Genomic DNA, 14,736 nt, shown 5'->3' with positions numbered 1-14,736 from the left:
CACCTAATCGCCTGGCTATGCTACCCCTCCTCTGAGCAACCACCTGGAGCCTCATACATATGCTCCGAGCCCCAGTGACCTGCCGCTTGCCTCTTCCTCCAGGCAGCCACCCGGTGTTCTGTGTGGGCGCTTGGAGACCATGCAACTCACAGCGCACCTCCACCTCCTCAGGACAGCCCTCCCCCCAGTTGTTCAGGAGGTTGCTCTGAATCCAAACAGCTCGCCGCCCAGCTCTTCCTCTGGCAGCCGCCGGTGGGTTGCTCGAAAACCAAGCATTGTGCTGTGCGGCCTCCTCTGCAAAGTTCCCTGCTGTCCGTGTTCACTGCTCCAGCGGGGAGAAGGGTATCTTGCTGCCTGGGCAGGGCAGCCTTCCCAGGCAACGTTCCCAGGGGCCCGGACCTACTCCTGGGCCTGGGAGCCTCACCCTTTGCAGACGAGTCTCCTTAGGCTGCCTCTCCTCAGAGAATCTGCCCGCAGTCCTGGAACCTTAGCTCCGCCCCTCAGCTTGTCTCTGCAGCTCTTCCACTGAAAAGCCACCTAGGACCTGGGACCCTGCTCTGCACCTAATCCCCTGCCTATGCAGGCCTTCCTCTGGGCAGCCGCCGAAGCCCGGCGGTTTACTCTGAAACCAAGCGCTGTGCTGTTGGCCTCCTCTGCAAAGTTCCCAGTGGTCCATGTTTACCGCTCCAGCGAGGGGAGGGGTGTCTCGCTGGGCAACTCTACTTCACAAAGTTCCCTGCGTTCCGGGGCTACCGCCCCATCCGGGACGCCTCCCCAATGGGAGAGACTCACCCGGCGGCTTTGAGGTGGTCCCAAGTCACTCACTATCTCCTCTTTTGAATCCTGAGTCCTGGAGCAACATGAAATGCAGCCGCCCTCTAGTCGGCCATCTTGAAACTTCCCGAGGATGTCTTTATAAAAAGCTTCCATAGTAGATTTTTTTATTATAAGCACAAGTTGGAACAAGAATAAATAGGGCATTTTTGTTTTGTTTTTGTTTTGTTTTTTTGGTGCTTCTGCTGCTACTATCTGTAAGGGGCTAATTTAAGAAGAGTTTCCTATGGGCAGGTGAATAAAATCTACAATCCCTAGTTGTTTCATGTAACTAGGCGGGTTACTACTGAGGTACAGAGTTTCACCATTTCCTTCCTTCACAGCATTTCCAGGTATGACTCATATTTTAAGATTTATCAGAGTGATTTAATTTTTGTGATTATGTAGGTATTTGTCTACAGGAAGTGTGCCTAATTTTATATCCTCTCTTTTTAGAATTTAACACATAATTAGCTGTGAAAGCAGAATATTCTGTGGAATGTGTGCCAAAAGATGTTACCAGAGAATATTCAAATTTAAGTTTTATGTTTTGAATTCCAAATGATTGTATCTCCACAAATAGATTAAATTTGATATTAAGTAACATTTTTAGACTTTATTATGACCCAATATTCTTTAAAGTGTGATATCCTGTCTTCAGCAGGACAAAGGCAGACTCAAGCCTGTCTTTCATCCTTGCCTTAACTCTGACCCCTGAGCTATTCTTATGAGGAAGACAGAGCTGAGTTTAAGCCATCCCTTAAGAGAGCCAGGTCTGACTTCAGTGTGCCGTATGCGCTGATTGACTATGTGAGTGAACTCTCTATCTGCCTTTACAGTTATGCAAAACTGGCAGCACCGGTCTTTGGCTCTAAGCCATGAGTTCTCTACACCCATGGTGCTGTAAAACCTGAGTACATGTGGGTGCTGCCAGGGCAAGCCTGGTGTGTGCACCTGTGCAGATTAACTGCTGGGTGGAAGTGACCCTGCCTGACTTGCCGAGTCACTGATTCCATAGATCCTTGGGCCTTGCTGGTCTTTGACAATGTTCACTCATTTTCCACCATCACTAGTGACAGACAGTGTCTTCAGGTACCCAGTTGTTGGGGTTGCCCAGCCCTGCCAGTTTTATTGAATGTGATTGGATTTAGCTTTCCCATATGCAGTGCCCACATCTGGTACATGGGCAACACCCAAGCAGCCTCATCCCAACAAGCCCAGGATGCAGATTTCCCAGTCCTCTAAGTACCCTACAGAATGCCATCAGAGTAGTTACATGGTTTCACATCCTTTAGATTTATCAGATAAAAAGTAGATACTAGTGCACATATAATGGTATTTGATATGGAAGACAAGGATCCCCAATGGTCCATAATAGGATACCTGGGGAGAGGGACAAATCAAAACACAATGACATGCTTTTCAAAAACCCTCTTCTGCTGGGCACAGTGGCGCATGCCTGTAATCCCAGCAGCACCAAAGGCTGAGGCAGGGCGATTGGGATTTCAAAGCCAGCCTCAGTGAGAGCCAGGCGCTAAGCAACTCAGTGAGACCCTGTCTTTGAAAAAAATACAAAATAGGTCTGGGGATGTGGCTCAGTGGTTGAGTGCCCCTGAGTTCAATCCCTGGTACCAAGAGAAAAAAATTCCTTTCTAACATTAAAATTGACAGTAATTTTTGGTTAGATGTGGATGAGGAGTTGATTTACAAACTATAATTGTCCATCTCCTGGGTAACACTGTCATGACAGCTGTTCACTTAATTTTGAAATGTTTAAGGGGCTTCAACAATATTGAAATCAAAATAGTTCCATTTTGAAATAATGTTACTAATGCATGAAACATTATGGAAACACTAGAAAGGGGAGACTTCATTTTTGCTGGATGAAACTCAAGAACTTCACTGGATAAATTGCCAGTATTGTCTAGAATATTTCCATAGAAATAGGGACTTAGTTAAGCTTCAGAAATCTATGCATTTTATAGAAGATGATTATAGGAAGCATACTAATTAACATAAAATTAAATAAATAATTGTAGGTTTTCAAAATTACAATTAGTTGGAAGTGAATTTAAAAGGTGAATTAAGTTTTGCACAGATTTCCCCTCATCCCTCTTCCATAAAAGTTCAAGATCTATTTATTAGTTGAAGAGGGATCAAAATTGTGAACTTGTTACCAATTTTGAATTTTTTTTTACCAATTCCAAGCACTGAAAATTTTCACAACATATAAATTCAAAATAATGAATTCATGTGGACAGAGGACAAAATGAGAGAAAAAGCAGCAAAAACAAAACAAAACAAAACAAAACAAAACAAAACAAAAACTTGAGACTCAATAAAATTTTACCTGCACTTAAGCTGCCGTCTGTTCTGAGAAGTTTTTCTTCTTTTAGTCTCAGGAATATTCCATGTAATAAGTTTTGGTTGCTCTCCATTTCTGTGTGTTTCCCACTGCAGATTAATAGCTGTATTTAAATTCCTTGAACCTTTTTTTTCTTGAAGGTGCCAACCCCCCAGTGAAGTCTCTTTTCCTCTTCTTTTCTTGTTTTAAAATAAAAATCTCTTTCCTCTCACCACCCTATCCTTCCTCCTCTCCTTGTCTCTCTTCTGTGACAGAGCCAAATGCCCTTTAAGATTTTATAATTACAGGGTGGATAAAATTAGAACACTGAAACCTGGAAAAACCTCTTGAAGAAACCCTTGCTTGGTATGCCAAACTAACTCCTGCTACCTATCTTTTAAAATAAAGGAAATGCAAATACATTTCTTTTTATTTCTGGTGGACTCTAACAAATCTATTAGTTTATATTGTCTGACAAACTTCATACCATATCATTTTCTGTATTTCATCAGAATAATAACTTTATACTGGACACCATTTGCAGAAAGTATGAAAATGTTCAAGCTATCCTTGCGGTGGTAAACCTATAGTGAAGATGTCTAAGAAAATCAATCTTTGGTACTTCAGCCTGTCATTAATTCTAGAATGATTATTTTGGCCTACCTAAAATTGAATTTTATTCATCTCTTATCAGGTTCAGATCAGTGTTAGTTATATTCACAAAATACACTATTTTCTATGATTTTGCAAAAAGATGTGTAATCATTATGATATGTAATTCTTATAATAGTAATGAAAATATAAACTAAGAATACATTATGTGCTAAGATTAAACAATCATCATGAGTGAAAAATAGGAAAAAAAAACACAAACTTACTACTTAAATCAAGAATTTGAGCCACAGCAATAATAAACGAATAAAAAAAGTAGTAATTATATAATCTACTTGCAAATAAATTGGAAACTGTCACTATCAAAAAGCACCTGTTAACATTTTGGGGGCATAAGTTAGTGTTTGAAAATGTGTTAAGAATGTTAAAATGTTTCTGACCATTGACCCAGTACTCAAGATTATGAACGATGCATAAATTATTTACATTTTAGGATTTATACTGTGTACTTAAATTATTATGCACATTTTATCAATAATGTTTACAAGGAATAGCTATTGATACTAAAAGATGTTCTGAAGGTGAAGTAAAGCTGATACAAATTTGTTTGGAAAAGAAGGTTCTTATATGCATAAATACAAAAATATATATGGAGCTCCATAAAGAGATGGAAAACAAGGAATATCACTGGTGAAAAACATACCACAAGTTTTAAAAGTCATCATTTCTTAATCATGGATGCATTTCCATTTTTCTTTATATTTTTCAATAAGCATGTATTACTTTTATGACAAGAAAGGAAGAAAATTTCATTTCAAAAGCAGTCAGATGATGTAGATAAAGGTGGAGAAAATAGAAGCATTAAGTAAAAAAATGGAAGGAAGAAAGGAGGAAGGTGTGGAAATGAAGAGGGGCAACAGGGAAGGAAGGAAGTATCAAGACAGGAGCGGACAAGGAAGGAGGAGGTCACATTAGAAGTGCCTAATAGGAATTCCCGAATGTCCATCTAGGAAGGTTTGAGGAACAGGAATCTGACTGGAACAGGTGAGCTTCTTAATTCTCCGTTAGGTAAAACTATGACAACAGTATATTTGAATTTGCTGTCACTCCTAGAATTATTGACAGATATGTTATGCTTTTTAATAAATACTATGTGAAACACAAAGGAGATTCTTACTGATTGGATCCTATTACCTTTTCTTCAATTAATAATTTGCAATGACAGATATTAACAGACATACTTTCCCAAGTCAGCAAAGGTGAAAAGAAATTATCACTCTCTTCTAGAAAAAAGAACACTTGTTCAATTATACTATATGATAGCCTTAAAAAGGTGTTGTGCAACCACCACAGAACAAATACATAGTTATCCCATCTAATATTTTATTAAACTAAAGTCCAAAGACTTCACTTAGGAGTCTTCCTGTCTAATGGCCCAAATGATATTATTTAGTTGGCTGCAGCATCCTTCAGTACATTCATCTTCTGCACCCCAGACAAGCATCTTCCCTTAGAAGTATACTCTTTATGAAAAAAGTACTTTAAATTTGACATTCTAATCATCTTTACTGGATTTATTGATCATCTTTTAGAGTTAGACAAACATATATAGCTTTGATTACTTTAAACACCTTTCTTCATAATTTAATTCCCAGATAATTTAAGTAATCCAAATTCCTCAGGATACTTTTAATTATCTCTCTGTATATTTTTGACCATACGTTTTGTGATATTTGTCATAAACTTAAGCAAGACTTTAACCCTCTGATCCTCTGAAATGGGAGCAACAATAAATGGCCTATTTGAATTTGCTTTGTAAATAAAAAAGTGATGCCATACAAAATATATTCAGTTATTTTTTACTAATGTAAAGTTCCTTCAAGTAAAGAAGATTTAACTGTGCTGTAGAGTTTGGCAGTTTGTTTCTACTGATTTCAGTAACCGGGAATGCTACAATGTTAGCATTCCATTTCTGTAACAAAATACCTATGATAAACAACTTAAAGAATGGTTCATTTTTACTCATGGTTTCAGACAGTTCGGTTCATTGTCACTTGGACCCTGGCCTTTGGGCCTGTAGTGAGGCTGCACATTATTGTAGGATTGCAAAGCACAGAAAGTAGCTCACCTCTTGGCAGTCAGGAAGCAAAGAGGAAGTGGCTGGAGCTCACCCATAATAACCTTTCTTCTGCTAGGTCCTGCCGACTAAAGTTTCCACCAATTTCCAATAGCAGTATGGGCTGGGGACCAAGTCTTCAATTCATGGGCCTTCAGAAAACACTCAGAAACCAAGCTGTAACATGTCTGTGCATTTGCACTTGGCACACGAAGGCATTTTATGTGTGTATGCACACATATGCTACATACGCATGCCAGATAGACAAGATGAAACAGCATACCTTTACACATTCCAAGGGAAACTAGAAACAAAAATGAGGTTGTCTTGCATCACCATCATCAGAAGTTAAACAGAAATTTTACACAAACCTTCAACTGGCAACTGAGAAAGCACCAAGTTTCCATCTACACACAAAATAAGAAACCTCAAGGAGAGGTAAAGTGATAGAATATTCCCCCCAAAAAAAATTCAAAGGAAGAAATATATCTGGGCAAGGAAAAATAGAATAGAAAACCAGGGGCAGGCCCAAAGAAAGTAGCTTCATTCACCAGAAATCCATATAAATAAGTTTCTAGAAAATATCATTTCCTCCTCTTTTTACTCCCTAAAACTAGTTGTTTAAAATAAACATATGCAGCCCAAAGTGCTGGCATTGCAGTTTTTGCTTACTAAGATTTAAATGGGTTTTCATGGTTAAAACATGTGAAATAGCCAAAACTTTATGATATCTATTTGACATTATAGTTTAATTTTCAGAAGATGGGGGGAAACAGCAATTCCATTCTGTAGAATTGCTGGGATAAACCAACCTCTAGGAAAATTATCAGTAGTATTTATAAAATGTCTCCAGAACATCAGACACTAAAACATCGGGAGATTTGGTGATGGGAAAAATAAAACATTAAATTCAAGAAAAATTTAATTTGCACAAAAGCTGCTTATGCACATAAACAAGAATCTTTAGGATGTCACCTGGTAGCTTTTTACCTCCAGAATAGATTATTCACTTAACAAAACTCTCAGCAACTGGAGGAGCTGCTACCTAAAGAACACAGTGTTTTATATACAATTCTTTTCATTTCTCTAATACTAATTTATTAGAGGATCTTGATAGTCACTTAATTGCTACTAACTTCAGTTTCCTCATAAATTTCAAAGCATGAGTAAACACTACAAATCTGGCACCTTAAATGAAGTGTATATGGTAAATTAAGGATGGGCTCAGAATCTTTCCTATTCTACACATTGAAAAATGGAATCAAATTCCCAAATTCCTTTTAAGTGACAACCTGGCCTTAAAAATTACTTGAGTAGTAGAATGCAGAAAGGATGTTCTGGAACTTCTGATGGGAGGTGACTAAAAAAAAAAAAAATACACACACACACACACACACACACACACACATATCTTCTGCCTGGGACTCTTGGAATTGACCTAACCTAAGACTGCCACACTGTAAGCTGTCATACTTGAGGGGACTGGTGGTCACATAGAGAAATAATGAGAGTCAACTAATTCTCAGATGTTCCAGCCTCCCAGTCCATGTGCCAGGTATGTGCATGTAGAAACTTCTGATGACTTCTGCCCTTGCTGCCATTAAGGGCAATCACATGAGAGAACCCAAACAAAAATGACTCAGGGTAGACAGGGAAAAACAAGCAAACAAATAAGAATTACATAGTTGATCCAGGCAACCCAAGAAATGTGACAAATAATAATAAACTGTGCTAAGCCACTAAGTTTATGGAGTGGTTTATTACATAACCATAGATAACTGGAAAAGTATAAAAGCTTTATAGAAGTCAGTTTCCCAGATCATATTTCTTGACTGGGTTCTGTAGAATTCTGGGGTTCTGAAAGATATTTTTGATAGTTTGTAATAGAGGTAATTTTCATAGAGCACAAGTTTTGAACTTTGCAAGCTGTGTAATGGTTGTATTAACAGTGATTGGCAGTGACTAAGCACTTCTGTATTGATTTCATTGTCAACCACATATAGAAGCAAACACTAGAATTGGGTGGGTTTGTTTGGTTGAGTGTTTTGCAGCATGAAAGGGAGTTTACAAAACGCTTTTTTTTTTTTTTTTTGGTAATGCAAGAAGGAAATGATGTGGGGTGGTTGGAAATAACCACTCCTTCACAAATCACCTCACCTTTCTGAATTTCCTACTAATATGTCATCAACTGGTGAACAGGAATGAAAATTTCTACAGTACAATGAATGTTGGAGGGAAAATTCCATTTCAAAGAGAAAATTATTATGCATTTCAACTAAGCTGCATCTACCTCTTTGCTATTGTTGTACTTCTTATAATAATACATGGAATGTTTATATTAGAAATTAGTTGTAATGGAGTAATTTATTTTTTGTTAAATTTTCCAATTTATTGATTTGTTATGGCTTTCTATTTTAAATTTTATTAGTGTTTTTTGATCTATAAACATATCTGCGAATGTGATAATTTTTGAAGATGAAGTGTAAAGAGGAAAAGAATTTTAGACCTCTGCCCTAACAGATAATTCTCATAAAGCTAATGATGAAGATACTGAAAAGATCCCAATCACAAACTCTGTTGTGGTAGACCAAAATGGAAACTTTAGCAGTTTAAGACTGACAGGCTGACACACAGCACACTGACACACAGCAGCTCTGCTTAGTGACATTTAACCATAGAGGCTTGCAGTGGCTAACAGGTACCTGTAACAGATAACTGCAATAGCTTAAGCAGGAAATAAAGAATGGGGGCAGAACAATTCCCCTCTAGGCTTAGTGCAGTTCAAGTCTCTAAGCCATATGAGCTAAGAGTCCCTATGTTGTTGACAAGCTTGCATGCATATAAAAAATGTAGAATGCACTCTCCAATAAAATTTCACCAATTCCTTTGCCTTGATGTACCCCAAAGTTGCTTCTGTATAAAAGTAAAAGCCCTGCTGTGCTCAGGGCTCAGACTTTGGGAATTATCCCTTTGGGCTGTGGTGCCACTAATAAAGTGTTGCTTCCAGATCTTGGTGTCCTGACCCTAATTTCCTGCTACACTCTCATATGTCAAATTCTTGAAGACATGTCACATGACATTGAAAAGTTTTTCAGCAAACTGAAATCCACTTGCTCCTCTAAGAAAACTGTCATCAACAATTGCTATCAATGTGATAGCATTTTTAATTCTTAAAAATGATTATGAAATATATAAACTTTTCCACTGTGAAAAGCTATGCCTAAAATTAGAAGATAAATTTGACTTTGTCTTGATGTTTAGAAATATATATATATATATATGTCTGGAAGGAAACTTCTTGTTATTTTTACTCATAAGAAGTTTGTGTCTCTCTAAGGGAAAAAGCAAAATCTTGTATATAGTCTTAATTTGCTTCCTTAAAACCAAAGAGATGCTAGTGTCAGGTATTCTTGGACTTGAAATGTCAAAAGTTTTGGATAATGATTTAAAATTAGTTGCAGTAAGTACAAACTATCTGAAGAATATTTTGAAAACTGTGTAAAAAATATTTTAAGAATCACACATATCTCCTGCTTCAAGCAAGTATCTGGCGACTAAGTAAAGGAAGACTTCTCAAAAGGGTGCTTTTACTGAAAGGATGACTGCAGAAGAACCATCAAGAAATTAGTCAGATTCTACTAAAATTCCTTTACAATGAAGAATTGTTGCAGAATACTGGCCTATACAATTGGTGAACACTTTTCATCACATGAACCAGCTGAAATTATCCATAAGAGGTCCTGGGGAAAATGTTTTGACTTTGAGTGACATGGTTCCTGGATGCAAAAGAAAGCAATAATTTATAAAAATAAATGTTTCAGAAGAAAGTTCTAAGAACACATTTTGGAGAAAGGACCATCTTTTCAATAAACAGTAATAGAAAAATTGAATATTCACATGTAGAAGAACATAAACTGCCCCTCATTTCTCACCAATTCCAAAAATCAACCCAAAATGGACTAAAAATTTAAATGTAAGGTCTGAAACCATGAAACTATTAAAACAAAGCAGGGGCAATGCTTCAGGACAAAAAAACAAGTCCTTCAAAAAATTCCTTCAAATGAGCAATAATTTTCTTTTTGGAAGAAATATTAAAAGCACAGGAAACAAAAACACATATTATATGTTTTTTCAACAAATGAAAAGCAAAAATAGACAAAAAGGATTGCATCAAACTTAAAAACTTCCACACAGCAAAGAAAACTATCAACAGAGTGAAGAGATGACCCATGGAATGGGAGAAAATATTTGAAAGCCATATATTTGATAAGGAGTTAACAACCAAAATAAATGAAAAACTCAAACAACTCAATAATGCAAGCATAAATAATCTGATTTCAAAAATGATCAATAGATCTACATAGATATTTCTTAAAAACAGACATATAAATGACCAAGAGGCATATGAAAGAATCCTCAGATTACTAATTATTTAAACCACATTGAAAAGTCACCTCGCTCTAATTCCCAAAACAGACAAAAGGTAGCAAGGGCTGGTTAGGATGTGGAAAAAAGGAATCTTTGCACACAGTTGATAGGAATGCACATTAATACAGCCATTGTGGAAAAAAGTACGCAGGATCTCTAAGGAACTAAAAATAGATTTACCACTAAATGGTAAACCCTCGTCAAATATATGGCCTTCAAATATTTTCTCCCATTCATAAGTTGTCTCTTCAGTTTTGTTGATTGTTCCCTTTGCTGAGCAGAAACCTTTTAGTTTTAAGTTGTTCCCTTTGTCTCTTTTTGCTTTTATTCCCTGGTCTTTCAGGGAAACTCATTGCCCAAGCCAGTGTTCTAGGTTCTTCTCTGGTTCTTTGTGGAAGTTTTAAAATTTTAGGTCTTGTATTTACTTTTTAATCCTTTGAGTTGATTTTTGTACACATGGAATGAGACAAGGGTATAACTTTATTCTTCTGATGGCATTTTTTTTTTTTTAATTTAGCACTCTAGGGCAATCTTGGTTCATCTTTTTACCCTGGAGGAATACTCAAAAAAATGTTAAGGCATCAGGAAGTTCTGTCTGAAAGTTTTGCATCTATGTCTCACAGTACATTTGCCTAATTGGTAAGTTGTAAATCTAATAATCCAAAAATAAACACCAGTGTTCTTTTAGACCAACATGGCATTTAAAATATGATTCTACTTATTATGGCCAGTTTATTAGCCTTTTTTTTTCTGTCTGCTTTCTTCTTCCCATAAGTACTTAATTCCATCTTAAGTGAATATTGTAGGTGAAGGAAACTGAAGTTTTTCTTCCTTAAAAAAAAATTGACATTTTAACCTTTTCCCCCATGAACCAAAATTTTCTCATCACATTTTCTTCAACGTTACATGCTAATGAGATAGGGTATAATGTATCTGCAAATGTTTTTTCCTTATTGAAATGGAAAATGATTTTTCATCATACTTTATTGAAAAGAACACGTAGGTGTTTATTTTACCTTTCATGAAATTTATCTCTCTCTTTGTTTCAAATCTATCAGTAAGTCATAGATATCTATAATAAATTTTTTTCAATAACTGATTTAAACCAAAATCATATTAATTTCTTCTAAAAGCAGACTTGATAGATTTAGCTTAAAGGCTAGAAATTATTTTAATTAATATTATTTTAGTAGGAAGTTTTTACTCACAAAATAGAAAGAGAAAAGAATAAAAATTTATCAATACAGTAAATCACCAAACCAAAAAGATAAAGAATGAGATAGGAAGAAAAGAACAAAGAATATTCAAAATAAGTGAAAAAATTTCACAAATTGAAGGGAGTAGAGTCTTTATCTGTCAAAAACAACCTTTAATGTCAACAGACTAAATTCATAAGTTAAAAGATACTGACTGACTTACTGAATTAAAAACAGAGCCCAACCACACATTGCCTATAGGAAATATACTTCACTAGTAAATACACAGATTGAAAGTGAAAAAACAGGAAAAATATATTTCATGCAAAGGGAAAGCAAAACTAAGCAAGAATAGCTGTATTTATATCAGATGAAATAGACTTTGAGACTAAACTTTTTTAAATTATACTACCTGGCTATAGTCTCAAAAGCAGCATGGTGTTGACATAAAAACAGACAAGTAGCCCAATGGAACAGAATAGAAGACACAGAGACAAACCCACACACCTCCATTCATCTGATTCTTCACAAAGGTGCCAAAAGCATACACTGAGGAAAGGACAGCCTCTTTAGGGAGTGGTTCTGGGAAAACTGGATATACAAATGTAGAGCTATTCTTCTCAGAGGATTAATATCCAGAAGACAAACAGAACTAAAAAAAAACTCAATATTAAAAAAAAAAACCCTATTAGTAAATGGGCACATGAACTAAACACTTCTCAAAAGAAGTATAAGTGGGGGACTGAGTTTTTAACTCAGTGGTAACGCACCCACCAAGCACGTGAAGCTTTGGGTTCAAACCTCAGCACCACATAAAAATAAATGAATAAAGTGGAGGCATTGTGTTCATCTACAACTAAAAAATACCTTTTTTTAAAAAAAGAAGTGTAAGTGGACAAAAACTATATGAAAAAATATTCAACATATTTAGTCATGAGGGAGATGCCAATCAAAATTACACTGAGATTCCGTCTCATTCCAGTTAGAAAGGCAATCACTAAAAATACAAGTAATAATATTTGTTGGTGAGGATGTGGCAAAAAGAAATTCTTATGCACTGTTGGTGGTAATGTAAATTAATATAGTTAGTATGCAAATCAGTATGGAGTTTCTCTAAAAGCTAAAATTACAGCTATCATATGATCCAGCTATACCACACCTCTGTGTTTATCCAAAAGAATTAAAGTTAGAGATACTAAGTTGCATACTTTAGAGATACATGCAAACCCATGTTTATTGCAGTTCAATTTACAATATCCAAGTTATGGAATCAGTGTAGGTGTCTGTCAACAGATGAATGAATAAAGAAAATATGGTCTATACACACAATGGAATTTTACTTGTCCATGAAGAGAATATAGTTATGTCATTTGAGGGAAAATAGATGGAACTGTGGATCACAAATTTAAATGAAATTGACCAGATTCAGAGAGCAAAGTAGAATAAAATTTCCATCAGATTTAGAAGGCTAAAGGGAGAAAAAAAGGAATGCCATGAAAGTAGAGGGTACTTTTTAAGGTGGAGAGAGAAGTTTGAGGGCAGGAGGAAGGGATGGTGTGGAGGGATATGGAGAGTAAAATTGATCAAACTGTGTTTATATATATATATATATATATATACACACACACAGATATGTCACAATGAAACCTACCATTCTAGATAATAGAGATGCATTAATTAAAAAAAAAAGACAAAAGCTATAAAAAGAGACAAAGAAGTTTACTCTATAAGGATCAAGGGATCAATTCAACAAGAAGATATTATTACTGTGAATGCATGTGCACCTAATGCTGGAGCACCCGATTTTATGAAACAAACACTGTTAGAGCTACACAGTGGAGAGGTAGGCTCCAAAAAAAGAGTAGTGGAGAATGTCAACTTCCAGCTTTCACTGGTAGGCTGATTATACAGACAAAACGAAGAAGCACCAGAGTTAAACTCGACCGCGGGTTCAATAGACATTAACAGGTATGTACAGAACATTTCATTCAATAGCAGCAGAGTACACATTCTTTTCATCAGCACATGGAACTGATCTAGTACAGACTATATAATAGCCCACAAAACAAATCTTAAAAATTCAAAAAGTTGAAATCATCTAATATCTTTTCTAACCACAATAGGATAAAAGTAGAAATCAACAACAAAAGAAACTGTAGAAGTTTAGAAATTATACAAATATATGGAGACCGAATAACACGCTTTTGAACAAGCCACTATTAGGTCACCGTATGTAGATATGCATATGCATTACAGAACAAATGAAAATGAGAACGTGGCACCCCAAAATGTACAGGACACAGCAAAAGCAATAGTAAGAGGGAAATTTATTGCAATAAGTGCTGCTGTTGAGATATATAGAAACATTTTAAATAAACAACCAAATTATATAATTTGAAGTTCCAGAAAATCAAGAACAAACCAATGCCAAAATTAATAGGAGAAAACAGAATAATGACAACCAGAAGAAGTAAATAAAATAGATTAAAAATCAGTACAAAAGAGCAATGAAATGAGGAGTTGGTTATTTTGAAAGCAAAGCAAAATTGATAAATTTCTTACTACCTTAACTAATAAAAAAAGAAATACTAGCCACATAAATAAAATTGAGGATAAAAGGAAACATTATATCTGGTATCACAGCTCTGTCATAAACAATTATACAATAACAAGTTGGAAAACTTAGAAGAAATAGACAAGTTTCTGGACACATATAACCTACAAAAACTGAGCCATAAAGAAAAATTTTAAAAATAGAACAATTACAACTAACAAGATAGAATCAGTAACATAAAGTCTTCCAACAAAGAAAAACCCAGGACTGGACAGCTTCACTGCTGAATTTTCCCAAACTTTTAAAGAGTTTATTCCAATCAGTCTCAAACTATTCTAAAGGATTGCAAGGGAACAAACCCTTACAAACTTATTATAAAAGTTTAGCATTCCTCTGATACCAAAACCATAGAAGGACATAACTAAAGAAAACTATACACCAACATCCTTGATTAATACAGATGCAAACACTCTCAATTGACTATCAGCAAACCAGTCTAATAGGACTTGAAAAGAGTATTCATCATTATCAAGTTGGATTTATATGAGGGACACAAGGATGGTTCAACATATGCAGATCAACAAATATAATACATCATAACAGCAGAATGAAGGATACTAATCACATAATTATCTCAATAGGTATAAAAAATTACTTTATGTAATTCAATGTA

This window comes from Sciurus carolinensis, chromosome 9 (genome assembly GCF_902686445.1).
Source record: "Sciurus carolinensis chromosome 9, mSciCar1.2, whole genome shotgun sequence".
In the NCBI taxonomy this organism is placed as follows: Eukaryota; Metazoa; Chordata; class Mammalia; order Rodentia; family Sciuridae; genus Sciurus; species Sciurus carolinensis.
This window is presented reverse-complemented; position numbering follows the sequence as displayed.